Source organism: Equus przewalskii, chromosome 23 (assembly GCF_037783145.1).
Source record: "Equus przewalskii isolate Varuska chromosome 23, EquPr2, whole genome shotgun sequence".
Classification (NCBI taxonomy): domain Eukaryota; kingdom Metazoa; phylum Chordata; class Mammalia; order Perissodactyla; family Equidae; genus Equus; species Equus przewalskii.
Window position 1 is genome coordinate 241,436 of NC_091853.1, and position 27,790 is coordinate 269,225.

Consider the following 27,790-nt stretch of genomic DNA (forward strand, 5'->3'; position numbering starts at 1 on the left):
TCGCCCTAATCATAAAGGAGACCTAGCCCCTGGCCCTAACAGCCCGGACCTGTGTACTTTGTGCACAATAGATCCTCAATAAATGCTTACCGAATAAATGAAGACTACTTTCAAATATTTAAAAAAGGAAACTCTACCACTCCCATCAGAGCTTTTTAAGTTACTGATCACATTGCTCCTATTTGAGCAGATAAAAGATGACTTTTAAAATTCTTTCATATTTATTAGTGCCTACTATGTGCCAAGCATTTCAGGAGTGTGAGCTGGTTTCATTTTCACAACTCTGTGAGATGCGTATGTCAACCCCATTTCATGGACAAGCACACTGAGGCTCAAAGAGAGACTAAGAGACATGTCCAAGGTCACAGAGCTGATAAGCAATGGCCACTGGATTCTAACCCAGATGGGTCCGACTCTAAGATGGTGCTCACCAAGCTGCCCCTCAGGACTGGATAAACAGAGAATGGACCTGAGAGAGACAGAGGAAGGCGAGGTAGAGAGGTGTGGGGGAAGACTGAAGCAACCGGGCCAGGGCCTTCCCACTGCCTTGCCCTGGGGAAGGAGTTCTGAGCTCGGGAAACTTTGCCGAAGAGCAGCGGAGACGGCCAGGCCCTCACTCATCCCTCCACGTTGGACTGCGTGGCTGGCTCACCCAGTACCTGTGCAAGCTGGCGTTTCACTCACGCTGCCCGGCTCGGTTCTCTGAGCGAGAGGCCAAGTGCTACAAGGAGCTGTCCTGGGGGTACACTACCCTGCTCCCTCCCCAAGAGGCAGCGGCTACTGGGCCCAGGAGGCACCCTTGTCCTCAGGGCCCAGGGAATAGGCAGGGGAGTGGCAGAAAACACGAGTGGTCTGACCTGCCATAGATGAGCATGCCCTCAGCACCCCATGCCTGCCCGCCTCTGCCTGACAGGTGAGCAGCTGTGCTCCACATCTGTCTGTCCATCTGTCTCCCTCTCAAGGGCCTGGAGAGGGCTGATGCTCCTCGGAGAGGGCAGGACCTGGACGTGAAGCAGCTCCCTTACTCTGGATATTAATCGGCAGGGAACAGGAAGGGTGGGGCAGGAAGAAAGCGTACCTCTATCTCCATCCAAAACTTGAACCCCCTCCCCACAGCCAAGCCCCTCTCCCTGCCCCGTCCCCCTCCCCAGCTCCTCTAGCTCTGCCTGCCAAGCTCTGCCAATTACCACACACACCAATAAGTCATTAGAAACCAGAACGGCAAATGTGGGGTTGCCATGGAGACTGACACCAGGAGCCGGCAGCCCTGGGGGCCGGCCTGTGGCTCAGGTGTGCTGTGGGGAGAGCTGGGAAGGCCAAAACACCTGGCAGAGGGGAGAAAACGTGCTATGAGGGTGCTGATCCCTGGGGGCACCGGGCTCTGCTCCTCCTCGCCCTCCCCTCCCCAGGGCCTGGTCCTGCCCACTTGCAGCTTGTTAGGTGTAATAAATGCTGCATAGGCTGCAGGCGGGCAGGTGTAGCCTAGGCCAGGGGGGCCGAGCCCCGTTCCTTCATAGATCTGTGTCTCTGCCAAGAGGAGGTGGCTGTGATAAAGCCCACCTGGGGACCAGCTCCGGGGCCCACATAGCCCTAAGCAACCTAAGCCGATAGCCTATATTTGGAGAAACTGAGGGGCCAGCCCCGTGGCAAAGTGGTTAAGTTTATGTGCTCTGCTTCAGTGGCCCAGGATTTGCGGGTTCAGATCCTAGACGAGGACCTACACACTGCTCATCAAGCCACCCATCCCACATACAAAATAGAGGAAGAATGGCACAGACGTTAGCCCAGGGCCAATCTTCCTCACCAAAAAAAGAAAAAAAAAAAGGAGAAGAAACTGAGCCTAGTGAGGGGCCAAGGGCATGACCATACTCGACTGACACTCTCTCCATCTTCCTGAGCTTGGAACTCACTTTGCTTCTGCCCAGGTCTTTGCAGGTAAAAACACACACATACATTTGGTGTGAAAATGGATGAGTGGATGAGAGCGTGTACGTAAGCACCGAGACTGCTCACATGACAGGAGCAGGCCCCGATTGGACTCTCAGCTCTTCCACGAACTCAGTGTGACCTCTGACAAAGCCACTTCTCTCTGGGCCTGAGTTTCATCATCTGGAAAATAATCGTATTGTGTTTCAGACACAGTGTATTTCAAAGTGGGCTCTTCAGAGCCTCCGAGCTACGAAGCGATTCCTTCAGGGCCACGGGTCAGGAGGAGGCTGAGTCAGTGCTGTTCTGGTCCACCAACTCTGCTCCAACTACAGCAGCCTTGTATTAATTTCCTGTTGCTGCTGTGACATATTACCACAAATTTAGTGGCTTAAAACAACATAAATTTATTATCTCACAGTTCAGAAGATCAGAAGTCCAAAATGGGTCTCACTGAGCCATCAAGGTGTCAGCAGCTCCAGGGACAACCTGCCTCCTGCCTCTTCCAGCTTCCAGAGCTGCATGCGTCCCTCGGCCACGGTTCCTTCCACCTTCAGAGCCGCCAATGGCCAGCTGAACCTTCCACACATTGCGTCGCTCTGACACTGACTTCTGCCTCGCTCTTCCATATTGAAAGGGCCCACCCGGATGATGCAGGATAATCACTTATTTTAAGGTCAGCTGATCAGCAAACTTAGTTCCATCTGCAATTTTAACTCCATTCGCCAGGAACACAACACAGTCACAGGCTCTGGGACTAGCTGGTGGGCATCCTTGGGAGGCCATTATTCTGCCTGCCACACATATATAGCTTTGTTTTGAAAAACGGATTAACTGCTATAAATGTTTGAAAGCCACATGACCAGAGGACTCTCAGTCGCCATCAGTTTTAAAGTGCTATGACCTGGACTCCTCCATTTCTCCCTGGGGGATCCTTACAAGAAAACTCAGAGGAACTCTAGGGCCTGCCCATCAAGTGTGAATGCTGGCAGGATTAGGCTGTCCCGCTGGGGTGTGCAGAGATGGGTCTCTATGTGCACCAGAAAAGGGGTCTAGGGAGGAAAGAACGAGGGCTGTTTGGGGGAACCCACCTGTCTCAGCTCTTTCCTCCCCATTCCAGACGCACCCATATATTCAGACTAGCCTGCAGTCATCTGTTCTTGTTTTTATTTCCAGGTAAGGTCAGATGGGGCTGTCTGTGCATGCCCATGCATGCGTGTGAGTGATCTCTCCCATCAGACTGGATGGTCTCTGAGGCAGCGACCTTGTTTTCTTTTGCTTCCCATTACACCCCCCATCCCTTGGCACTGTACCTGGTGCAGAGGGTACACTGATTTAATAAAATTAAGATAGTATCCTCTCTTCCCACACCTTGACCATCAACACTGTTCTCTTCCTAGATCCATCCAGAGGAGTCCTCGGATCATTTGTAACAAACTGCAGAAACAATACCCAAGCTCAGAAAGTATAGGTCTCAGAATCTTCCTGCCAGCACACAATGATCCAGGCCCACAGTGATCAACTCCAGCATCCGCGGGAAAGACAGGCGCTGCCTTGCCCCTGGGGGATGGTGGCCTCTTATTCTCCCACACAGCATAACCTCCGTTCTCACCTCTGCAAGACACCCTCTGCTGAGCGCCTGGAACCCAGTGGGGCTGCTGAATAACAAAACCCTTATGAGAAAGGTGCCCTGGGTATTAATCACAGCCCCTGTGTTTTATGATTTTATGCAAATTACTCACTCTTTCTCAGTCTTATTTTTTTCCTCCGTATAAACCAGCCGCTCATTCCCGTTCCTACCTCTATTGTATGTCCCAGGGGATCCAGGAAAAGAAATGTGATCCAGCAGGGGAAAGGTATTCTTCGGAGGAGCAGCCCTGGGGAAACTCAGGAGAACAGGAACTAACATTTACTGAACTTGTCCTTTGTAGCAGGCACTTTACACAGATTAGCTCGTTGAGAACCAGGGCTCTGGAGTCAGAAAGATTTGGGGCTGAATTCTGGCTCTGCCACCTGCTGGCTGGCGTGGCCTCGGGCAAGTTACTTAATGTTTCCCAGCTTCCGTTCTCTTGACTGCCAAAAGGGGGAAAGAATACCTACTCCTCAGCTTTCCGAGGATGAGATGAGCCCAGTGCAGCACAGCCCTCAGCAGACCACAGGGCTCACCAAAGCCAGCTCCGATTATTAACAACCCAGGAAGCAGGTGTCATTCACCCAGACCTACAGACAGGGAGACGAGGCTCAGAGAGGTGAAGTAAGATGCCCAAGGGCATGTGGTTAGGGAAGGGACTCTACCCCAGTTCCACTGGATCATGAGCCCTGAGCACAGAAGCCCTAGGCTCAGGTCTGCGTCTCTGAGGTGCCGGGCTGCAGGGCCTTCGGGTAGAGGTGGTCGGGCCTCCTTTCTCAGGCCCAGAGGAGGGGAAGAAGACTGCTGAGCAGGACACTCTGTCCACGTGGCTCTTGGCTCCTGCTCTCTGGCTGGGGGCTGGGGCAGGAGGGTGAGGTCACTACCAGTGGATCCCACTCCACTGCAGGGCAGTCTCTCTCCACAGGTCAAAAGTCAGCCAACTGCCCAGACTCAGGCGGCCTCTCTCCAGGGGAAGGACAGACTCAGCGCCCGGGGGAAGAGGCTTCCTCCTTTTGGCGTGACTTTATTTCCTGTTCACTATATACGAAACTAACTGGAATGCTCGAGGAGTAACCTCCCAAACAGGAGCCCAGACAGTGAGAGGAAGGGAGAACAGACGCCAGCTGCAGACCAGGCGGGAAAGTGCAGCTCAAGGGATCTGCAGAGGCCTGGGCCCCAGACCTCAGCCGGCGAGGGCAGCTGGCGGCTGGGACCAGGTTAGGGGCACAGACCTGTGAAACCACTAGAGAGAGCTGGAAAGCAGACCCTCTCAGAGCAGGACAGCTTCAACGGACAGAGACCAGCGGCCCTGCACGGAGAGGGCAAGAACACTGGAGAAGGGGTTTTCGTCCTCTAAAAGGCTGCTCTCCTGTCCCCTGAGAGACTAAGAGGACACCAGAAACCTGGAAGGGGGAAGGGGCTGCTCCGGAGACAAAGCACCTGCCACCTCGCTGCACCCATGCGCTGCCACTGCGCCCGCCCCACCCTGCAGCCCCCTGCTCCCTTCCCGCCCCCAGAGCTGCAAGTCCTCTCCCAGGAATCCTCTCTCTGCAGACCCAAACCCGCCGTTTTCCAGGCCCAAACGGGCCGCGCCTTCTGAGGAAGCGTTCCCTATATACTCCCACACAGAGCTCACAGCTCTGATAACATTTATAGTCTAAATCACACAGTTTAGCACTTGGTTTTAAATACTGTCTGGTATTATTCCCTCGTTATTTCTTGTGACTGTAAGTTCTACCTCCCCAGCTGATCTGTGGGTCTCCTTGCCAGTACGGACTGTGCCCGAGGGCTCTTTATGTTCCCCACCACCCCACACCCCACACTGCCTAGGACGGTGCTCAAAAAGGAACATGGTATGACCACCTAGCCTGCCTAACCTGCAGTCTGCGCCCTGTCCTCACACCTCCCAGAAGTCACCCTCACATTAGTTCCCACGATTGTGGCCGTGGGGACTGACTCTTAGGGTCCAGCGTCTCTGAGGCCACCGGCTGTGTGCGGTCCCCAAGGCACTTAGCTGAGACAGAACGAAATGTTGTTCACTCTCTAAGAGCTGTGACCTGCGGGAGCAGGAGGAAGCAGGGACACCCTCTCTGAAGGTCCCCAAAAGGGGACAGGCTGCCCCTCGCTGGGACAGGACTTGGGGAGCTTCTGACTGTAGGGAGGGAGGACAGGCAGGATGCCGCCAGCGCACCCTTCAGGCCTGAGGGACACTGGATCCTGCAGGGGGTTAAGGAGCAAGAGCCCTCAAGTCAGAGGGGAGGAGAAATCCTCCCTCAGTTTTCTTCTAAATCTATGTCCTTGAGCCAGTTACTGGGCCTCTCTGAGTCTCGGTTTCCTGTGTTTGAATTAGAGATAAGAAGGCTACCCCACCCAACAGGGGTATTTTTGAGGGTTTAATGGGATAATGTAGGAAAAGCACTTGGCACGGTGCCTGGCACACAGTAAGCGCTCAATAAATGCTGGTGCCATTGCAATGTGAGCGGCGGAGGCCCCAGGAGGCACCTCTGCCTGCTCTTCATCTGGGAACTCACTCTGAGTCCATCAAATGCTGAGCAGCAGAAAGGTGTGGGTGGAAGAAATGCACAGAAAGAAACTGAATTCCAAACCAAACCTGCTTCAACTCACCTCCTAAAGGCAGCCCCTCAGGCCAACGTGCCTCCCAGGTCCCCAGGAAGTGCAAGAAGCCAAGGACAAGGGCCTAGGGCCGCTCTGGGCTGGGAGCAGACACTGCCAGATGACAGCTTGGAACATTTAGAGGCCACGTCGGGAGACCAGTCCCAGCAGGGACGCACAGGCCCTGCCCAAAGGCCAACTCTCCGAGGCTGGAGAGTGTGGGACGTTCTGTTCCAGCCCCACGGGAAGCTCAGCGCTGCGCACTGGAAACAAAGAGGCCAAGGCAGGACCTGTGCGTGTGTTCCTGATAGCCACCAGAGGCAGCACACACATAACACGGCAGCTTCCGTACATGATCTGTGCCCCAGATGCCCTCGGCACCAGGGTGCCCAGGCCCACCCTCTCTGCCTGGCTGACTCCTTTTCAAGCCTTGCCCCAAATGTCACGTCCTTTGAGAGCCACTTCCTAATCTGCAGACAGAGACAGTCTCTTCTTTATCTGCTCATCCCTGTGTTATAGCACTTGTTTCATTATCCTAAGACTGACTCCTCATTTAATAACAACAATAATGCTTACATCACATTGACTATGCCAGGCACTGTGCTAAGCTCATCACGTGTATCAACTCATGTAACCGTCGTAATTCTATGAAGTTGGCATTATTAGTATCGCACTACAGATGAGGAAACCGAGGCACAGAGAGGTAAGATGACCTGTGCAGTGTTACCCAGCTAGAAATGGTGGACACTGGGTTTGAACCCAAGCTGTGAGGCCTCAGAATCTATACTTTTACTATAAACTCCTGGAAAGCAGGGCAACATCTGATTTGTCTCGCTCCCTACCACCTAGCATAGGCTGAGCACACAGTAGGTGCTTAGAAAAGAGGGACTGATCATGCAAGCAAGTGCCTGCACAAGGCTAATCTGGTGAGTCTTCCAGCCTCTGAACTGTAGGACAGAGAGACGCAGCCCTCAGGGAAGCAGAAGGTGAAGGCACCCTTCTTATTTACCCTGTCTTAGCCATCCCACGACACACTGCTGTCCGGCTGCGTCTCTTCTTCCATGCCTCTGGCCTTGTTTCCTGTTTCTCAGTTTATCTTCCGCCCTTGTCTTCCTCCCTTTCTGGTCCTAGGTCCCTCTCCCCCTTGCCTGCCCCATCCAGCCTCCACCCATCGTCCTTGTCCTTCCCTGTAGTTCTCGCAGCCTCAAAAGCCTCCCACCCCCATTCTTTGCCTTGGGGCTTCTACAGCATCCAGACTTGGCCAGGGAGGCTGAGAGCTCCAGTGACCGGCCAGGGACCAAGCTCCGACACGCTGACCCTGAATGAAAACAGTAATTTCCCATCGGCTCTACCTGCACGCGGGGTGGCGTGGGGGTGGAGATGGTTGCCTGCCTACAGCTTGTCCAGATCCGCGCAGGATCAGGAAGATCCACCGCCTGCCCTGCCTCCTCTCCCAGGCTCCCAACCCCTCCAGCAAGCCCTCCCTGGTCACTTGAGAAAACTTATTCACTCAGCCATTCAACAAGCCCTACAGATTCTAATATTCTAACTGAGGAGGTAAGGCATGCTCCTGAAAAATTCTGTTAAAATGTAATCTTCAGATAACAGTACAAGTTACCAGACGTCACACACGTCGGAGGGGCCACATGAACCACAGATAATCAGGGATTTCAAAATGGAGGCCTATGTGACCTGGGGCAAGTGGCTGACAGTCTACTCCTCAATTTCCCCAACTGTAAAGCAGGGAGTGGTAATCCAGACCTTGGAAGGTTGTCAGAAGGACCGAATGAGGTAATTTCTGGAAAGCTCCTGACACACACTGGTGCTTAGTAGGTGCTTGATAATAAATTTGTCTCTTTCTCCCTTCTCTAAGGCCCCGGCATTCTCCTCAGCCCTCCCAGATAAATGGTGAGATACGAACTGGTCCATCCTTGCAGGTGAGAAACACCTGTAAGTTTTGTAGGACCTGGCACACTGTAAGGAGATGAGCATGTCATGTTAGAGGTCACCTGGTGTGATGATGACAATTCACTGCACTGTTCACCCTCCTTCCCTGAAACCCCCCTCATTCCCCACCCGGAAGCGGCAGGTCTTTGAAGAGCCTGGTGGGCAGAGAACTGTCAGCTGGGAAGCCCAGATAAAATTCAGGTCTGCCCTGAGACTGGGGAGGTTTGTTTAATTGCTGTGTCCTCAGCTCCTAAAACAATGCTGGGCACACAGCAGGTGCTCAATAAATTGCTGAATGAATGAATTTTTTAAAAAAGCAATGGATTTTCTTTTACTTTCAAATTTGAAAAGGGGCGTAGGGGTAGGAGGGGCAAAGGGCAGGGTGCAGGAGACCTGAGGACAGGGCAATGCAGCTGCCAGCCGGCCAGCCCGGCTTCCCCTCTGCAAAGGGGATGCAGCAAAGCCAATAGTGCGCGTGCACCCACCCTCACGACATTCGGGGCCGCGTGCACATGCCTGGCTTGCGGTTTAAGCTGCAGTTTACAGAAGAGAAGGGGGCAAAGGTGGAGACAGAGACCCGGGAGGGAGGGAGGGAGCAGACTCAGCAAGAAGGAGGAGGGTGACCCAAGAGGGAAAGCAGTGCGAGGGGAAAGGGGCACGAAGAGATGCTTGAGGAGGAATGAGCAAGAAGAGTGAAGGAGAGAGAAAGAGAGGAGGAGGAAGGAGAGAGACAGGCAGCAAGAATGGGGATGGGGAGGAATCGTGGAAAGGACAGAGGAAAGCTGCTCTCTAACCCCGGGTGGAAATCCTCTGAGCGACCTCTGAGTTCCCACTGCCACTTGGTGTCTCCTTGGGGTTAGGCTGGGCCAGGGGGAGGGTGTGGATCTGGGGATGCTCCTAGACACCAGGTGTCTGCCAGACCCTGGGCAGGTCTCAATCCCCAAAGCACTGAGGCCCTTAGGTCCATCCTTTCCAAATAATGAGGTGCCAGCCCAGGCCCAGAGGGACCCCCAGGGGGGAAGGAGACCCCGTGTGAGGCAGCCCAGGGGAGGGAAGAGGGCCTGGAAGGCTCAGACCTCCTGGCTGTGCCTTTCTCTTTCCATCTTCTCCTGACAAGGGCACCTGGCCAGCCAGGAAAGTGGGTCAGGCCACCCACATGTGACTTTTTTCTGGTAACAACAGGGCCCACAGGCAAGGGGGCCAGCCCTGCCCACCCCATACCCAGAGCTCTTTGTGGGAGGAAGCTTTAAGGAGCTGTGGGCAGCGGGAGGGGATCCTGGCCTTCTCATTCAGGAAGAGGACACTGGGCCAGGCTGGCGGGGAAAGGAGAGCCTGCCGTCAGCCTGGGCGCATGGAAAGACTCAGATCTCCTGCACGATGGTGACCAAGCTGGCAGGGAGCCACCTCTATTCCCTGACCGGAGGAGGCTGTTCTCTCTACGCCTCCCCCCACCCCCGGGGGTCTTCAAGCAGAGGGCCCGTCCCATCCACCTCTGGCAACTGAGCGCTGGGCCCAGTCCACCCCCTCCCGACCCTGCCATTCACCCAATTAGAAGCTGCGTTGGCTCCAACAGATGGGAGCTGCGGCAGCCTGAGGAACAGAGCACAAAGCCCAGCTGACATTTTCCTTCCTGTTCCTTTGGTGGGGGAGGGAGGCCAGGGACGGAGGGGAGCACAGCAACACCCTAGAGCCCACCCCCGGGATCCAGGTCTCCTGCACCTCTTTAGCTTCTCAGCTCGGCCCTCAAAGGAGCTCAGTGCCCCCTCACCCGGCGCCCCCTCGCTGGCTGGGCAGCCAGAGCCTGCGCCGCCCTTGCCTGCAGGACAGACGGACCACCTGTGGCTGGCCAGCCCCTCCCGTCTCGGGTGCTACGGTGGGCCCGGAGCGGTCCTTCTGTTCCGCTTCCCACTCCCAGAGCCCCCAGGCGGCGCCCAAGGCCGCCCCATCCCCCACCCCAAACGTCCCATCCCAGGCTGTGGACAGACCCCTGCCGGCCCGGGAGCAGCCTGGCTGCTGGTTCCAGATACTTCGGGCAGATACCAAGGCGACCCTGTGCCGGCACAGACGCGAGTCCAAGGAAGGGGAAGTTCCCGAGGCTCTGGAGCGCGAGCCCGCCCCTGTCACGCCCTCCCTAACCTCTCGGCCACCTCTCGGCTCCTGGCCTCTCAGGGCCCGCTCCACCCAGCAACAGTTTGGGGCGGGGCGGGCTCTCCGGGAGGGTTAAGGCCCAGACGTCCCCTCCGCCGCCGCCTCGGGTCCAGCCGCGCGGTCGGCCCCTTCTCGACATTCCCCAGCCCCCTTCCCGCTCCCCTCCGGCCGCCTCCCTCCCCGCGTCCCCAGCTCCCCTGCGGGCATCTCGGCGGAAGCCCGCGGCCGCCCCTCCCGGGCTCAGCCCCCGGCCGCACACTCACCCCGCGGACGCCGTCCGGGCTCCCGGGGCCGCCGTCCGCCGCACGCCGCTCGGCTTCCGCGCGCCGGGCTGGGGAGGCCGGTCCGCGCCCTCCCTCCGCGCGCGCCGCCGGCACAGGCCGGGCGAGGGCCGGGGGGCGCGCTCCCCGCCGCGGAGCGGTCCTGGGGCAGGGCGGGCGCAGGGCGAGCGCAGCACCGCCACCCCCGCGCGCCGGGGCCGAGGCGGGCGGCCGAGAGCCGGGCGCGCCCTTTGCGCGCCGCGCGTCCCCGAGCGCACCGAGCGGCCCTCGCGGCGCCCCCGCCGCGCGCCCCTCCTCCCGGCTGCTCCCTCGCCCTCCTCGCTCGCTACTCCGCCGCTCTCCCAACCTCCCCAGCCCGCTCCGGTCGCCCTCTCCTCGTCTGCGTGCCACGCCGCCCCCTCCAGTCCCGCTGCCGTTTTAACTCTTGAGTGGCCAGGGGCCCCCTCTCCCTAGCACACGTAAACACCCCACAGGCAGAAGTTGGGTGGGGCCAGATGCTAAAGCTTGAGTATCTGGGCTGGTGGTGTTCTTGTGCCTTTAGAGGCAAGGCTTGGCTGAAAGGAGAAAGGGGCACAGCGCCTGGGTCTCAAGAGAAGGGGATAGGTCTTCTGATGTCGCCTCTTACCCTGTTGCAAACGCCAGGAGGACAGAGAGGAAAGCCAGCAGCTTTTAGAGGACAGGTACAGAGCACAGGCGCAGTGTGCACCCAAGACCACGTTTTTGCATTGCATGGTGCTACCCTTCCGAAGTTAACAGTGGACTAAGGATTGCAGGGGGGAGGTTAGAATTTGTCCGTGAGTACAGGCACCTCTCAACCTAAAGAATGGAGTGGAATACGCCCCCTGAGTTCTCATGCCCTTCCAACATTGCTCCCTGAGCTGGGCAGTTCTGGCATTTCGGAAGCTCCTGTCCTGGCCCTTAGCAAAGGATGTCGATGTACCTAGGTGTTAGGTAGCAACTGGCCAGCCCACACAGGCGCTTGGCTTTGGGGATGTCCATGCTGCAGGCTGGGCATTATGAACACTGCCAAAGGAGAGCAGGAGCTCATCCATGCTGAGGGTGGGTGCTGGGCTGCTGCCTGGTGGCTTGGAAAGGCTGGCTCACTGCCGCTAGTCTGGCTTACCAGAGTGGGTCTCCTGTTGGAGTGAAGGCTGGAGGCCCATGCCTTAGCGGGGCCTTCAGCTTGGACGCTGGGAATGGACAGGGAGCTGAGCTCCATGACAGGCCACACCCCTCTGATGGGTCCTGCCGCGTTTGCAGAAGCAACAATAAGGGAGGGAGAGGGGGAGCCCAAGGTAGAGGGAGTCCTGCGGCAGTGGTGTCCCTCTGTCGTCCTCCACCCAGGGCTGAGCTCAGTGCCTCCCGTGTGCCAGGCGCAGGACAGAACACCGACAGAGCTCCCGGCTGTCTTTCCCAGGGCTCGGCCGGTGGGCCTGAAGGTCTGTGTGTTCTGTGTGCACAGAGGGTGTTCTCGCCTGCGTATAGTCAATAGGCAGGCAGGAGATTCCCACTGTACCTGTGATCCTCCCATGCCCCAGCTGCCACCCCTGCTGTGGGCCGTAATTCAAGGAGCTTAGAGGAACAAGGTGGAATTATAGGAAACAAATTTACATTTCGAGGCGATGGATGTGCCATAGAAATGCAGAAAGGAAAGGCCATTACGGCCAGGGTTGTTCATGGAAGGTTTGATGGACAAGTTGAGCTTCAGGCTGAGGCTGGATGGAGGGGTAGGTTTTGAACTGACAGAGAAAACAGGGCCCAGCAAGTGCAGGAAAGTGGAGACAGCAGGGTAGAATGGGTGGTGGAGACGGGACAGGGGAGCCACAGCTGGATGCCAGGGCTTTTCACAGGCCTCTCTCACTTCGTCCTCTGAGTGGGCTCGGACCCCATTTAGCAGACAGGAGAACGGAGGCTCGGAGAGTCTGAGATCTCCAGGCAGACCTGAGCCCTCTTCTTTGAACCACGGTACCCTTGCCATGGGACCGCATTGGACTTGCAGAGTGGGAGCAGCTGACAGAGCGCCTGAGTCGCAGGCCGAGCAGCTTAGCTGTGGCCAGTGCGTGCGTGATGTGGGTGAGAGAGGCAGAAAGGTGGAGGCTCCTTTGGGGGCGGGGGAATGGAGAGTAACTGCAGTGGGCCTTGGTAAGGAAGACTGGCAGAATGGGAGATTGACTGAGTGAGTGAAAGGGGTCAAAACTGGACTCCAAGCTCTTGAGCATGAGTATTTGGGTCCCTTGTGAATTCAGTGAAGCCGCCTCACCATCCTGAGGGCCCACGTCACTGTCTGCAGACTGTCACGTAAAGGAGGAAACGTTGCCAGTCCTCTCCCAGCTCCTACGCTTGCTGCCTACCATCTCTTAGCTCCAACCAGGCCGGAATCTTCTAGAGACTAAGGTTGTTGGACACAGCATCAAGTCAAATGCTCAGTAACTGATTATTGGAGAATTAATGCAGGAAAGCAAGTAACCTTTGCTGTGTGGCTGGTTTCTGAGTGGCGGGCCCTGTAAGACGCGTGCTGGGTAAAGGATAGGGGAATTGCATTGCCTGTGGGCAGAGAATGGGGCACCCTTCTCTTGAGCTGACTTCAAATTTCTTATAACCCAATGGGACTGAGGAAAGAGCATAGGTTTTAGAGCCAGAGGTTTGAAACTCTGCTTATCACTTACTCTGTGTTGCTTCAGGAAAAGTGCTCAGCTTCTCTGAGCTCCAGTTCTTTCCTCTGTAAAAATGTTAATTCAAGTAATAGCAGGTCAGACTTGTTGCACACTTGCTATATGTAAGCCCCAATGCAAAGCACATTTATGCATTAGCTTGTTGAAAATTCCACCAAACCTAGGACTCTGGAGATAGGAAGAAACAAAGATTCAACATTTATGTAACTGGTACATGGTGCACTAGTGCTGAGATGTGAACCCAGGGGTATCCAAGCTCTGAACCACCACCCTGCAGCACTTCCTTAGGATGGGGGTAACAGTAAGGGTATTAACCTACACCCGTAGGGTTGTTGTGAGAGGTAAGGGGTCCACGTGTCTGGCAATGAGCACGTCTCAGTAAATGGTAGTCTCTCTCTCAGCGTGGCTCCCATGGCCGCCACTCTGAGCCAGACACTTTCCTGGAAACAGATGAGGACTCAGTCCAGTCCTTTGGAAGCTCGTAGGTCGTGACCCAGAGGGTTCCATGGCCCTGTCCCTGACCTTTCACCCTCCAGGTTTGATCTCCAGGCTTAGCTGTGCGTCACTTCCTGCCAGGAAGTCTGGGACTCTGTGCACCAGAGTGTTTTCGGAGAAGGATACTAGGATTACACACCCCTCCAAATGATCCTCAGCTCAACTCCATTTGGCTCTTTGAGGTGGGGATCAGACACTGAGCTAGCAAGCATGCTGTTTATTTGGTGGGGGCGGTAAGGAGAGGAGGGCTCTTCCTGGAGTCTGGCAGATGAGCCAAGCAGAGAAGCGGGGCTGGGGATGCGGGGCCTCCTCCTTCAGTGGGCTCTCCACTGCTGGGTGCAGCCTATGCCTGGCCCCCCCTCAGCAGGCCCGGGAGAGGTTGAGTCACTGAGGACTGTTGTCTCGCCAGTGGCCCAACTAGGTAGAGTGTGTCCCCAGAGCAGTGGTCCTCAGGCTGAAGCATCGCCTAGAGCACGTGTACAAAGGCAAACTCACGGGGTCTACCCGGGAGTCAGATTCTGTAGTTCTTGGAATCTGCATTTTGACAAGCTTTCCAGGTGATTCTGCTTCAAGTGACTGGATTAACCTTTCTTCGAGACTCACTGGCCTGGTGTGCCCGTTGCTCTTTGACCTCTCCCTGCCTGGGATCAGGGGAGTGCAGAGCCCTGTCTTCTGGTTGTTGGGGACAATGGTGAAAGGCGAAATGAGGTCCCTGCCAGAGACAGGTTCACGGTGATGCTGATGACGCTTAAGCTTTAGGGTTGCTCACTTGTGGGGCTGAGGGGAGGGGTGGCTATGAGAGCTGGAGGCTGTGGAGTGTGCTAGGTGGGCAGGGGAGGCCAGTTTGCCAACAGGAAGCATTTTTATGTAGACATTTCTGGTAAACCGAATGAGGAGCTGTTGGAAGAAATGGATCTGAATTTCCAAGGCTCTTGTAAATGGTTATGATCTTTCTGACTCTAAAGAAATATCGCCACTGGGCTTAATTTTGTATTTGTTCTTTTTCTTAAGAGGGCCCCCCAAAACCTGGATCCTCCCCTGTCCCCTGCCCTCGGGGAGCTGCCCAGATCCACAGCCACCCTTGGAGCACAGCCAGCCAGAAAGGCGGAATTGCAGATGGCAGAGCTGTGTGCAGCTGTGGGACTCCTCAAAGCCGTCTTGGGTTATATTCCTGGAAAAGGCACTGCAGGTAAAAATGATGTAGGTTGAATCTGTTTTTTCCCACAAACATTGTGATAATGGAAATTACATTCCTCACCAAGGTCTTGGTGCCCAACTTTTTCTAGGAATAGGTATAAGCACTATAAACACCATATTTAATCAACTGTAAATGACACACCTATACTCTGTATTTGTGAAATTGAATTTGAGTATATAAAACTGCTACACCGGACAATATGGTAACCAAATCCCATTCTGTTTAATTTAATGTGTTCAGAAGATTCCTGGGAGAAATGCTATTTTAGGGGGAGGAGGGAGCCCTGGAGAGGACTGAAGAGACTTTCCCTCCCCCACACGGAACCTGCGTAGGCAAGAGGGAGACTGTCAAAGGTCTGAAGCTGAGAGACGAAGATTTTTGTGCCCCATGGCCCACCTGAAAACAGACCAACCAGGCAGCAGCATTCGTGGGTGCGGCTGGCCCACTCTGACGTGCTCGTCACTTAAGCTAAAAGCTGCCTACACATAGACCAGCAAAGGGGGACGCTTGAGAGGGCTTGCAACACGCGCAGTTGGGTGAGGCTGATCTGGAATGGCTTTCTGGAGGAAGAAAGTTTTGAGAAGATAATTGAAGGCAGGAGAGGAGAATGGTTAGGCTTCCTGAGAGGTCAGTCCCCGGGGCCCTCAAGGACTTTTTCATTTGACTTTTGAGCTACCTCACTGTAACCCACAGGCTGCCAAGGAGACTTTGTCCCCAAGCCTTCATCCACCTCCCACCTACTTCAGTCTTTTCAGACTGCAAGTCAAGACCCACTAGTGGGACACAGGAAGAACTTAAAAAAGAACAGGATAGAACATATTTCATTAATACTTCTGCTCCGGTTTCCTGTAGACATACGTGTGTACTGAGTGGTGATGTTCAGTGTGTTTCTTACTAGGGGTATCTATGATGTCTTGCCTGTTTATTCCCAAAGCCTGCAAATAGGATCCGCACGGAGTATCTCATGTGTTAAGAGTAAAGTGTTTCCCCAAATTCAGCCTTTTCACTTGGTTGAAGACCAAGACCAGATCACTTCTGTTGATTGTCCTCTTTTCCAATCAACCTCTATTCCTTTCTGAACGTTTCGTTACAGAAGTGGTTCACAGGGCAAAGGCACTGGGGACTCCGCATGTCCTCATCCTGTCCTTTCTCTTTGCACTGGTTCTGACCTCTCTATTTTCCTCCTTATTTTCTCTCCGAGAAGGAAGTCTTTCCGGTCTCACTTCCAATATTGAGTTAATTCCAGCGCAGATCTTAGAGCTCACGGGGCTCGCCAAAGATCGTTCTTGAGGTCCGTCCCGGGAGCCACCACCTGGGTTTAGTTTTGCTTTCTAAACTCGTGTTTCTGAAACCATGAGTGCAAAAGGATCACCTGGGGAACTCATTAAAATGTGGTTTCCTGGATCCCACCCAGCGGGTCTGAAGTGGGGCTCCCGAACTGCATTTTTGACCAGCTCCCCAAGTGATCCAGAGGACCACACCTTGAGGAGCACTGTCAACCAGGGAGAAAATTCTGCTCCTTCCAGGAAGCCTTTCACCATTCACTCCTGATTCTGACCACTCTGCTCAGTTTCCCTTCTGCAGGAATAGTCTCAGTTTATGCCACTTTATGTTTATTTGCAATCATTTGCACTTTGTCTGAAAAGGTACTTTATCTGGGTATCCTGCCTTCCTACTTAATTACAAACTCCTCCACGGAGCTGTATCATCCATTACCATTTCCCCAGAGTGCCCAGCAGAGGCCCTTGCTCATGGCGGGCTTCCCATAGGCTCTCTGTGCATAGGACAGAATCTCCCATATGTCCCCGTGCCCCTGCCAGCCCCTAGCTCTGAGTGGGGCGTCCCCACTCGGGAGTGCTCAGGGCAGGGGTAAGTGTCTGAGTCGTTCCCTGGATCCAGCAGCATTATTGATTGGGTGATTTCGACTCTGTCTGACTTTGTCCTTTCCATCTCACCTCCGTAGGTTTAGGGAGAAGTCAATCGGTAAAAACTAATGAGTCTAGATGACTCCCCTGGGATTGTAGCTTCGTCAAGGGCGATTATATTCTTCCCGTTCAGAAACACATGGAACAGCAAAGGCAGAGGGCTGAGCAGCAAGGCTAGAACTAGAATCAGGCAAGCTAGCTACCTGGGGCACAGCATTTAAGAAAGCTCTTCCTCCCAGGGGCTGACCCTGCACCTGCAGGGCCCCAAGAGTGGGCACTGCCTTCAGTTTCAGCTCTAGATGCTTCCCTGCCTCACCTAGTCCCAGCCCTGCTGGGCAGCCTGAAGCAAGCATCCTGGGCCCTAAATCCTGATACTTAGGCCTTAAAATGAACAGAGGGAGAGAGGGCTGAGGAAGGCGTGGCCTGGGCACCATCCTGACCCTAGATTAAATGGTTCTTCAGGCAGAGGTCAGCCTGGTCCGTTCTCCTGTCCTGAGGGGCTGACCTGCATGCTAAGCAACTTGGGTAAAACTGACACTGAGCCCCTGATTCTGTGCTGGGAGCGTTTAGTGTGTTGTCTCACTTAGTGCTTATGAGATTCACGTGGCTAGTCTCCCAGGAAGGAAGAGGTCCAAAGCAGACTCGGCCTGTGTCCTCTGGTGGAAGTTCACTCAGCTTTTGTCGTTGTTTTTTCCTTTTTTTTAACCCCCTCCACAACTCCCCTGCCTCTCATAGCAAAGAGATCCCACACTTCCAGAGACCCACTCGTCAAAGGGATTAAAATCTCCCCTGTCAGAAAGCTCAGCCTCATGGTTTATGCTTATTGCTCCTCCTGTCACGAATCACATTTCTTCCTGTTCTAACCTCAGGGGAGATGAAGAACAGCCTGTCACTGGTCACCAACCTCTGTATGTGGGGCCCCAGGGGCCTTTTGGTTCATCAAATCTTTTCTGTCTTCTTCAGGCCTTATAAACCCATCTCCTTTGCTGGGGGTCTTCTTTTCTTTTCTGAAGAAGAAAAATGATAAGGAGGGGAAGGAGAAAAGTAGGAGGAAGAGAAGGAGCTCAGCTCCAACTGAGCTGAGGGAGACTGAGCAGCCCGAAGGTAGGACGTGAGGGGTGACCCCCAAATGCTGGGCTCCTGGCAGGCCAGGACCCCAGGCAGAGAGTCCAGGCGCTTGGGCCACTGCTGTGTACTTCTACAGGAATGCTAATGGTCCAGATCCCTCACAGACCCCAGGCCCCTGCCTCTGCTGGGCGGGTCCCACCCTGGAAGGGAAGATGGGTGAAATGGCCTCTGGAAGAGGCCTCTTCCCGCCTGGCTCTCCTGGAGGCCTCCGTCTCAGACGAGTGGAATTGTCAGACTCCAGATGGGGCAACAGAAAGCGGAGGGCCCAGGTCAGGCCCCCGTCTCCTCTCCCGCCCCTGCAACGTCAGAGATGATCTCCCCACATGGTGAGTAGGGTGGCTGGAGCGGATGACTAATGCGTGTCATTTTCAAGATGCTCTCTCTGCGCAGGAAAGTACATTCAGGTCCAGGTTTTAATTGTGTGCGGTTTTCGCTGAGATGCGTTAATTTATTTCCTTTGCTCCTTCAGTGGTTCCTCCTCTTCCATCAGGGTGAAATTATCTGGAATGTATCTTTTTTTCTTAAGGACAAAAAGAAGAAGCTGATCTTGCTCCTTTTCCACGGATTGAGCTTTAGAACATTCTGGGGCTGCCGGATGCTGTTCAGTGGGTGCTGAGGGGTAGAGACCCTACGGTCTCCCACCGCGAGCCTCGCTGTCCTCCTGCTGCCAGATTTGCCAGAGAGAATGCTTGATGCCGCCGGGCCCTCCCGCCAGGCAGACCTCTGACAAAGTCACCACCAGAGGGGACTTTCAGCCAGGGCTGGCTCCAGTCAGCTTCTGAAACAAGAGGTGCTTTCTTCCTTGCACAACCTTCAGAGAAAAGGGGAACAACTTGACATCCCAAAGGGCTTCTTGGAAGCAGGGGACAAGGTTAATCAAGGAAAGATGGGGCAGGAGGCATCGAGGGCCCCCTGACTGGTGCTCTGAAGCTTGTGCTTTTTGACTTTGGCTGGGAGAGGGGCAACCATTTAAGAAAGTGGGTAGGAACAGGGTGAATATGGTATAATGTAAATATAATGTTTTTAATTGTTTTCTTTTCACTGGAACTTTCTTTGTGATAAGTATAAAAATAGCACACACACCTTCAGAGATTCTGCTGCATCTTGCCCCAGAACGTTGCCCTCTTTGAGAATTATTGTTTTTCTGTGTATCTGCACTAGCTAAGACCATTTTATCAAGCCCGACTTACTCTAGTTTTTATTATAAAAAATAATTTTTATTTTCCAAATACAGAATTATAGTATCATTTGGATATGCTTTTTCAATCTCTGTGTAAATCCCAAATTGGAGATTAAGCTCCCCCATCCCTCCCCATTGGAGAATCACTGAATCACTGCCCTAATATCCAGCACGAGAAAGCAGAAAGCATTGGCCGTGCTGGGCCGGGACTCTTCCAGGACCCAGTTGTCTCTTGGCCGAGTCGCTCTCCCCATCCCTCGACATCAGGGTCTTCTTTGGTCATTGGGCCCACAGTAAGAAATTCAGTAAGTATACGTTGCATGAATCTTACACTATTGAATTATCATCACATGCTTGGCACAGTGCTAGCACCTGGTGTGTGCCAAGGTACACCTAAGTGTTAGCTGTTGTTCCTAAGCTCCCCGACACGCTGCCTCCTCCACGTGTCCTGTAGTCTGCCCTCTGTTAGGAAGCTCTGGCAGCAAAGATGCTAATTTCTTAAGGTGCCCTGGAACAGCTCTCAGCATCCTCTGTTCCGCAGAACTATGTGTCACCTCCAGATGGTGACCAACTGTCCAGATACCGGCTTCTTTAGGTCATGTCAGAAGCCTAGTACAGTGCTCACACACAGGAGGGCTCACCGAATGTTTGTTGAGGGCGTGAGTGGCAGGCCCGGTGCCCTCCACTCAGCAGCCTCTGCGGTCAGGTGAGGTGGAGCCTGGGGAGCCTCCTTAGGGAGCAGTGACGCCTCTCCACTTGTGCTCTCTGTGCGTGGGGCTCTGACTCACAGCACATGATTCGGGCTTGAAGATCGTTCCGCGAGCCCGTCTTTCTAGCGTGGTCAGGGGCTTCTGGGAGGCCAGTACCACCCTGCTGCCGACAGTTTGGTTCTGTGTTCTCCCTTGACTGTGTTGAACAGGTCTGGACTTTGGAGAGCTCCTCCTTCCAGCTGCCCTTGGTCACTTCCCAGCTGTGTCAGCTGCAGGCTCAGGCTCTGTAGGGCCATAAATCTCAGTTCTTTCCCTATCAGGCCCCAGCCTGGACCTGGTGGACACCTCTGCCGTGCAATGGAGACCCCTGCAGTTCCCAGATGTGCCGATCTGTCTATTTGTCCCCAAGTGCTGTTTCTCAAAACCTGAACATATTCTTCCCGTGTGATCCATCAACCACCTTCCTAGACGTGGCCCGAAGAAATGAAGACTTAGGTCCACATAAAAGCTTGTACGTGAGCGTTCACAGCAATTTCATTCGTATTAGTCCCAAGTGGGAAACAACCCGAACGTCATTCAACAGGTGAACAGTTAGACAAACTGTGGGACATCCATGCTGCAGAGCACGACCCAGCAACCAGAAACGATGAACTGTTGACGCACACCACGCGTTGGATGGATGTCACGGGCGTTCTGTGGAGTGAAAAAAGTCAGCTTCGAAAGGGCACATACTGCATGATTCCATTTATGTGACATTCTCAAAATGACATAGTTATACAGATGGAGAGCAGATTAGTGGCTGGCAGGGGTTGGGGAGGAGGGGTGGTTAAGGACGAGCAGAGGGGTATGTGTGACTGCAGAGGGATCTCTGCAAATGGAGTAGTTCTCTGTCTTGATTATAGAGGTGGTTACACGAATCTATGCGTGATAAAATTGCATGAAACTAAACACACACACACCCCCATGTAAAACTGGTGAAATCTGAATGTCTGTGGATTGTACCAATGTCCATTTCCTGGCTTGAAAAAAAAAAGGAGCCAGTCATGATGGCCTAGTGGTTAAAATTCAGTGCTCTTTTGGGGCCGGCCCAGTGGCGCAGCAGTACAGTGCGCATGTTCTGCTTTGACAGCCTGGGGTTTGCCAGTTCGGATCCCGGGTGCGGACATGGCACTGCTTGGCAGGCGTCCCACATAGAAAGTAGAGGAAGATGGGCACGGATGTTAGCTCAGGGCCAGTCTTCTTCAGCAAAAAGAGGAGGATTTGCAGCAGATGTTAGCTCAGGGTGAATCTTTCCCTGCAAAAAAAATTGTAAGTTAAAAAAAAGAATGTCCAGTTTTTGTCGCCACTCTCTGTCAGCCCCTGACCCACCTGTGGCCTTGGTGTGATGTTCAGGGAGGTGCGGAAGGGCCAGATTCTCCAGTGTTAGAAATATAGCTATAATACTTTCATTCTCCTTCTAACCTACAATGAATCCATTCTCAGGGAATCATTATAATCTCGTTTGGGAGCTCTCTGTATTTCCAGCCCGTGCCTCCTCTTGGGGTATTGTCTTCTAAGTGGATTATCTCCCCTTTGAAGTAGGACTATAAACTTATTTTGTTTATTTGATTATTCTAAGCCTAATCAGCTTCACCTTCAAGTTTAAGGAGGATCCTGAATTCAATTACCGTAGGACTTGCATTACTTGTAGGCTTTGTTTGGGGGCCCAGTCTGCATTCTCTGAGCCAGTGGCGTGCTCTGGTGATCAGAGGCTCCACCCTGCAGTTGGCACAGGAGGCACAGTGCTGCCCCTTACGGGGTCCCAGGGCAGGGCCCTGAAAGAGCCATTCTAAGACTCGATTCATTTAACTACCCTCACACCCTCCCCATATGAACAGCCCCGGGAACTCTGCTCTCTCTCTCCGCCCTAAATCTCTGGAGGGGAGAGACACAGGCCTGTCCTGCTCCACTCACGCTCCACCTCCCCACTGCTCGTCTAGAGCACGTCCCTCTTTTGCATCCTGATCTTGAGGGCTCCCAGGAAGGTAGACAGTCAGCTGGAGTCTATCTTGCCCTTTATCCCATCTCCTTACAAACAGACTGGACTTATCTGGACAAAGCCTCTCATTTTGTGGGTGGAGGCCCTGAGACCCCGCAGTGGTTAATGGCAGAGCCAGTCTACAGCCCACCGTGGTACTTCATGCCGCCTCTCTTGGAGAAGAGTTCCATAAATTTATTTGTGTTTGACAGTTCTGGTGTGTTAATTGCTGGAGTTTGGTGACAAGAGAGGGAGAACTTCACCTGAGCTGCCCTGGCAATGACTCTGAGTCAGCCTGCAGCTCCCTGCCCCCACCCCCCTCTTCCCCTGGGGCCTGTCCTTTGAAAGGGGCTGAAGGAGTAGGGAAAGCTCAGGAAAGGGGAGGAGATGTCTCTGGCTCTTCTTGGGGCTCATTTGCTCTTTGGTGCTCTGGCTTTTGGAGCACCAGGCTTACACTCTGAAGGATCAGCAATTCCAGAGGAGGAAGGATCCCCCACTCTTCCAGGGGCAGGAAGGCCAAGCTCTGAGGGTATGGGCAGTTGGAGTGATGCTGGGAGTACTGTGGGCAGACTGGACAACATCCCTCAGTGGGTTAAACAAACACCCTCCCCTACGTGCACATGCATACGTGCACCCGTGTACGCGCACACACAGGCACATTCACCATCCCAGAGGGTAAATGGTTAAGGACACAAAGGTTAAGACCTGGTTTGAATCTTGACTCTGACACTTCCTGGCCATGTGACTTTGGGCAAGTCTTGTAAATACACTTAGCCTCCATTTTTTCATCTCTGAATAGGGTGATGAATAGCATCCATCTCAGAGGAATGTCATGAGTATTAGAAGAGAATATATGTAAAGTACCCAGTCTAGTCTCTGGAACTTAGCAAGGGCTCAATAAATGTAAGTTATTTTGACAATGCTGATCATGATAGTGAGTATGAATGTTTTTAAATCATTTGGTATTCGTGTCCCTCATGTTTCAGCTCAGACTCCACCTCCTCTAGAAAACCCTGCCTGGCCCACAAAAATGGATGGAGGGCCCCTCCTCTGAGTCCCCCAGCACCCAAACTTGTCTACCTTAACATTTCCTCATGGTCCTGTTGGTCTTGCCATCTAGACTGAGTTATTCGAGAACAGCATCCACACCTTGTTTGTCTCTCTATCCCCAGGGTTTGGCACAATGCCTGACAAATGGTAGATGCCCAAGAAATATTTGTTGAATGAGTGGATGAGCAAAGAGATGAACGAGTGAGTGAAAAGATGCTGTGCGAGTGTGGGACTCAGTATCCCCTCTCCATACTGAGACTAATTCTGCCTCTGTGCCTTTGCTCATTCCATTTCTACCTTCTGGAATGTCTATCCTTATCTACCAGCTTTTCTTGGACATTCCCATCCCTCAAGCCCATCTGGAGTCCCTGCCTCCTCTCTGAAGGCTTCCCTGATTACTTCCCCGATTACTGCTGTGGTCCCTCCCGGGCTGGAACTCACATGGGAATTATCTGTGGCATGTACCATCAATTACCTTTTATATTTATGTCCTCTCTCCCCAAACTGTGAGTTCCTGGAGGGTAAGGATTTCACCTTATTCTACTCTGTATCCCAGAGGGCTTTGTAAACCTCAGAGACCAGTAAGTGTCTGTAGGTTAAGAGTCAGAGGGCTTGCAGATGAGGCAGAGGGGCCGGGAGGGCCAGCGGGAGGTCTGCAGGCTGGGATGCGCGGTATCTCCACCTGTGAGCTGGGGCACTTGGGCAAGTCATTGCTTTCTGAAAGTCTCATTTTCTTCGACTGTACTAAAAAGTACAAGCACCTCCTGCAGAGGGTTGCTATGAGGAGGCCCTGTGTGCCCTGACGCATAGTCACGTCAGTGCCGTATTGTTCTCCCCATTGTCCCCCTCCCACTCCTGGGCAGTGCCATCTACCAAGCTCACTCCTCTGTGCACACTACATCATCTCGCCTGATCTTTATGAGAACCCCATAAGCAAGGCCTTGGTCCCCTGGTTTGAACGTGGAGAAACTAAGATTCAGACATGCTGGATAGCTTTTCAAAGGTCACATAGCTAGAAAATGGCAGGACCGGGAGGCCAGCCCAGGTCTGCCTGACGCCAAATCCACACACATTACAACATAATTCTGGAAAGAGGGCAAAGGTCCAGCCCTTGCTCTGCCACTGACCAGCCTGCAACTTTGACCACCTCTGAGCCTCTCCCCGTTCCTCACAGGGAGGTCCGTGGTCATGACAGTGCTCCTGACTTACTGTGAGCCCCTCAAGGGCAGGGCCTGGGTACCAGTCAAGGTTCCTCCCCCAGCGCCTCTCATTTCCTTACACAGAGAAGGCCCGCAAGGTGTTGAAGGAGTATGACCCTAACCAGGACTGCGGCGGGCAGGCAGGAAGGGTGCAGGAGTGATGCTGGTTAGGAGGGAAGGCCCATGATGAAGGGAGACCAGGGGTGGGGAGGGCACACCAAGTGCAGCTGCGTCAGCAAAGGGAGGCCTGGCAGGGCAGCAAGATTGAGGCAGGCCTGATGTCCAAGGGAGGAGGGTCTGATGTCCGAGGGGCCAGGGTCTGATGTCCGAAGGGGGAGGGTCTGGCGTCTGAGGCGGGAGGGTCTGATTGGTGTCTGTGTCTGGGTTCGAGAGTGCCGGCAGGGAGTTGCTTCGCTGGCAGCTCTATGGAGAGGGATATCTGAATGGGTCTAGGTGAGCTTGTGGTTAGGGTGGCTCTGACAGAGGTGGTCTGGACTCAGCTGTGGCTGGGCCGGGTTATCTGTGCTGAACAAACAGCAGACAGGATTCGGCAACTGAGTAACCGTGACCTACCCGGCTCTCTGTGGCTGGAAGCAGCTGTCTCCTCTTTCCCAGGCAGCAAATGGTCTTCAGTACTCAGCTCGGGGACAGAGTCCTGCACGCCCTGGGAGAAGCCATCCCTGTCCTCTGTGTTCCTCCAGTGTGATGGAGGAGGGGCCAGGCCTTGACATTCCTCCCAGCCAAGGAGGCCTTTGGGGTCCTCAACCCCTAACCAAACCAGTGACGTGTTAGAGGCCCCTCACAGAAGAGGGGCATCAGAGACGATCAGCTCCCCAGCCCTTCTCCCTGGGGTCCAGCAGGAGCGTCCTGAGTGGCTGCCAGCTCCTCCCCGGGGGGTCCCCACACTCACCCCTCAGCACCGTCTTGCCTGCCTGTTAGCTGCGTCAGTCCTCTCACCCCCTCCCCATCCTAGAATCCCACTGTTGAATCCCTCACCTGCCCGCTCCAGGCCCAGCCCAGAAGTGACCACAAGCAGGCACCACGGCAGTCTCAGGTGTCATCTTGTAGAGGACACTGTTCCCCACGAGGGGCTCTCCCTGCTCAGTCAGGTGCTGATGTGGAGGCCACCACCAGCTATGGACCACGAGGCGGCGGGTGGGCAGAGTGATGGCCGGGCTGTCCCCAGGGCAGCCTGGAGCCCTGGGGTTATGACATTCTCACTGCCTTCCTCCTGCCAAACATCGTCCTTGGCCCGTCTCTGCTCGGCACCAGGGGGACACTGGAGAGGTACCCGCATGAGGACGGGAGAGCAGTTTCGGCCCGCTCAGCACGAGGTGGCAAGGTTTGGACACATGCTCGTTTCTCGCGGTCCGCTGAGGTGCTCCAACACAGCCAGCCCCTGGGGTCTCCCACTGGCACGGGCCTGCGGGAGGCACTTTGGAGGGTCTGGCACAGAGGCCCTTAGCTCCCCGGCCCTTCAGACAGAGGCCCTGACAGCAGACAGGCTGGGAGGGCCAGGCAGAGGGGAGACATTGTTCCTCTGGCTACTTTATTTCTTTGGTTTGTGGCTGTTTGACAACAGCAGTAAAAACAGCTTATAAATTAGGTGCCCGGCCGTAAACTGCAGAATCAGCCATGCTGCAGGCAGAAGAAGAGCCCTCCTCCCGTCTCCCCCACTCCCCAGGCGGGGCGGGAGCCACCCTCTCCAGTCACCAGGCCTGGGGCAGCCAGGGCTGGGGGAGGGCTGGCTCTTCCCCCAGCGCCGCCCGTCCCGGAGCCCGGAAGGGCCAGGGAGCCGCGGGCTCCTCGGAGGCTCTTCAAACAGAGGGCTGTTTATCTCTTTTCAGCGCTGTCCAAATGACAAGCAGGAAACTGGAGCGCTGGGAGCATAAACCAAGGGATACAAGGTAGCGTTTTTTTGAAAGCGTGATTCAAATCAAGCTCCAGGTCTCAGATGAGGCCGTGGGGACGAAGGCAGGGAGGTCTGGCTCTTAGGAGGTCCCTGTGACCTGAGCCATGGGTCCTCTATGCTTCCTCCTTGTAGGGGCCTCTCTCCCAGTTATTCTAATGGAGAAGGAGCCCGAAGACCTGAGCCGGGTCTCAGTGCAGCACTGAGGCACTGCCAGGACAGGCCTGGTCTCCTGGCAGCCACCCACTGCTCCTCCGGCCGCATAAGGTGGCCGGCCCAGCCCCATTGCAAGCACCTCCTCTCCACCCCTTGGCAGGGACAATGTTGGGTCTCCTCCCACTTCGCCTTCCTGCTCAGACCCGGTGGAGCTCAGGCCCCGGGCCAGAGCCTGCGAGGTCCAATTACCCACCTAGCCGAACTCCACCCAGGCTGTGTGTGGGGGCCGGGGACCGTGGGCGCCAACTAGAGCTCACCCTTGGCGTTAGCTCCTGAGCACAGCACACAGCTGTTTGGACTCAGCGCCTCCGGTTCTCTGCTCGTTCTGTCCGCCCCTGGCATGGCCGCGTAAAGCTCCTGCAGCTGGTGATGACTCTGCATTTGTTTATGCGTTTTCTTCGCCTGTGTCGAGTGCTCGTGTGTGTGTGTGTGTGTGTGTGTGTGTGTGTGTGTGTGTGTGTCCTGCCCTTGGAGAGTAGGGACGGGGTTGCCCCCTCCTCTAGATCCAGATTCTGCTCTGGGAGCAGGCCTGGCCACAAGGGTGCCAATAGGCAGGGAGAGGACACCGGGGCATCCAGGGAGAGGGTGTCCAGGCAACACGCACAAGCACGCGTGTGTGTGTGTGTGTGTGCACGTGAGCAAATAAATTGATATGGAGGTGCAGTCACAAGTCTTGTGGAGGCTGCTTTTTCAGACATTTTGCTTTTTACTTTTCCTCTTCTCCTGCAGGACAGCTGCCCACACATCCCACCCTGGCCCAAGCCCATGGGGTCTCAGAGGGGCGAGTTCCTGGGCTGTACTAGACCAATGTTAAACCTGATGTGTTTTAGACCGGTGAGCTACAAAGCAATGTGCCATCTCCTTTTGAAAAAGCAGAGATTTCCCACCCACTGGAAACATCTGGGAAGTACTTTGTCAAATCTAATGAGCTGTGTGACCTTGGGGGAGTCACTTAACCTTTCTGAGTTCAGAGCTTTTATCTTGGAAGTTAGGAAAGTGATCCCTGTGAAACTGCTATGGGGATCAAATGAGATAATTGATGAGAAAGTCCAAGTGCTCCAGAATGTCTAGCATTCCATGACAACCGCAACAGCCATTATGACCGGAAGGTACAGACTGTGGCGGATGGCAGGAGGAAGCTAAGGGCTCCAGGAGGCCTGACGAACCTGTGCTCTCACCACCTGTGCCGACTAGCCGCTCCTCTCTCTTCTCTGCGTGGTGTATGTGTTTCAGTCGTTTTACACACACACACACACACAGCCCCAGATGCTGTTGATTGACGGCTGACCACCTCTGCCAGACGAGGTTCTCAGGAACCCATATTTCCCCCCAGTGCAGGGCCCAGTGCAGGGCCCCAGAGTGCAGGCTCTTGGGGTGACAGCCTTACTCCCTACCACCACCCTTAGCCCACGCTCTGGGACCCAGGAGACTTTAAGATGACTCTGGATATAAATCTAGATCTGTTTGGGGAGTCTCCTGGGCCCACAGTTCCTTTGGGGGGCCAGGGCAACATCCTGGGACACCGTTTGGCCAGCTTATGCCTAGT

General features: G+C 54.4%; 1 protein-coding gene and 2 long non-coding RNA genes across 6 annotated transcripts in view; 1 reads left to right on the forward strand and 2 right to left on the reverse strand.

The window, feature by feature from the left end:
* Nucleotides 1-10,666, reverse strand: part of LRRN2 (leucine rich repeat neuronal 2) — a 77,769-nt gene extending 67,103 nt beyond the window's left edge. For 2 of the 4 annotated variants that reach the window (XM_070591568.1, XM_070591563.1), the window contains exon 1: nt 10,528-10,652. The gene's annotated coding sequence lies outside the window, so the exon portion shown is untranslated. Of the gene's footprint in view, nt 1-10,527 lie in introns of all 4 variants that reach the window. The other 2 variants (XM_070591567.1, XM_070591564.1) reach the window with 2 other exon arrangements.
* A 1,885-nt stretch (nt 10,667-12,551) lies between these two features.
* LOC139078985 (uncharacterized) lies at nt 12,552-22,796 on the forward strand. The gene is made up of 3 exons (XR_011532222.1): nt 12,552-13,894; nt 14,724-14,901; nt 18,490-22,796. It is a non-coding gene; the product is annotated as an uncharacterized lncRNA (long non-coding RNA).
* LOC139078984 (uncharacterized) lies at nt 20,583-26,781 on the reverse strand. Its single transcript, XR_011532221.1, has 3 exons — nt 26,502-26,781; nt 24,693-24,887; nt 20,583-21,147 (listed from the first exon to the last, which is right to left on the reverse strand). It is a non-coding gene; the product is annotated as an uncharacterized lncRNA (long non-coding RNA).
* Between the last annotated feature and the right edge of the window lie 1,009 nt (nt 26,782-27,790).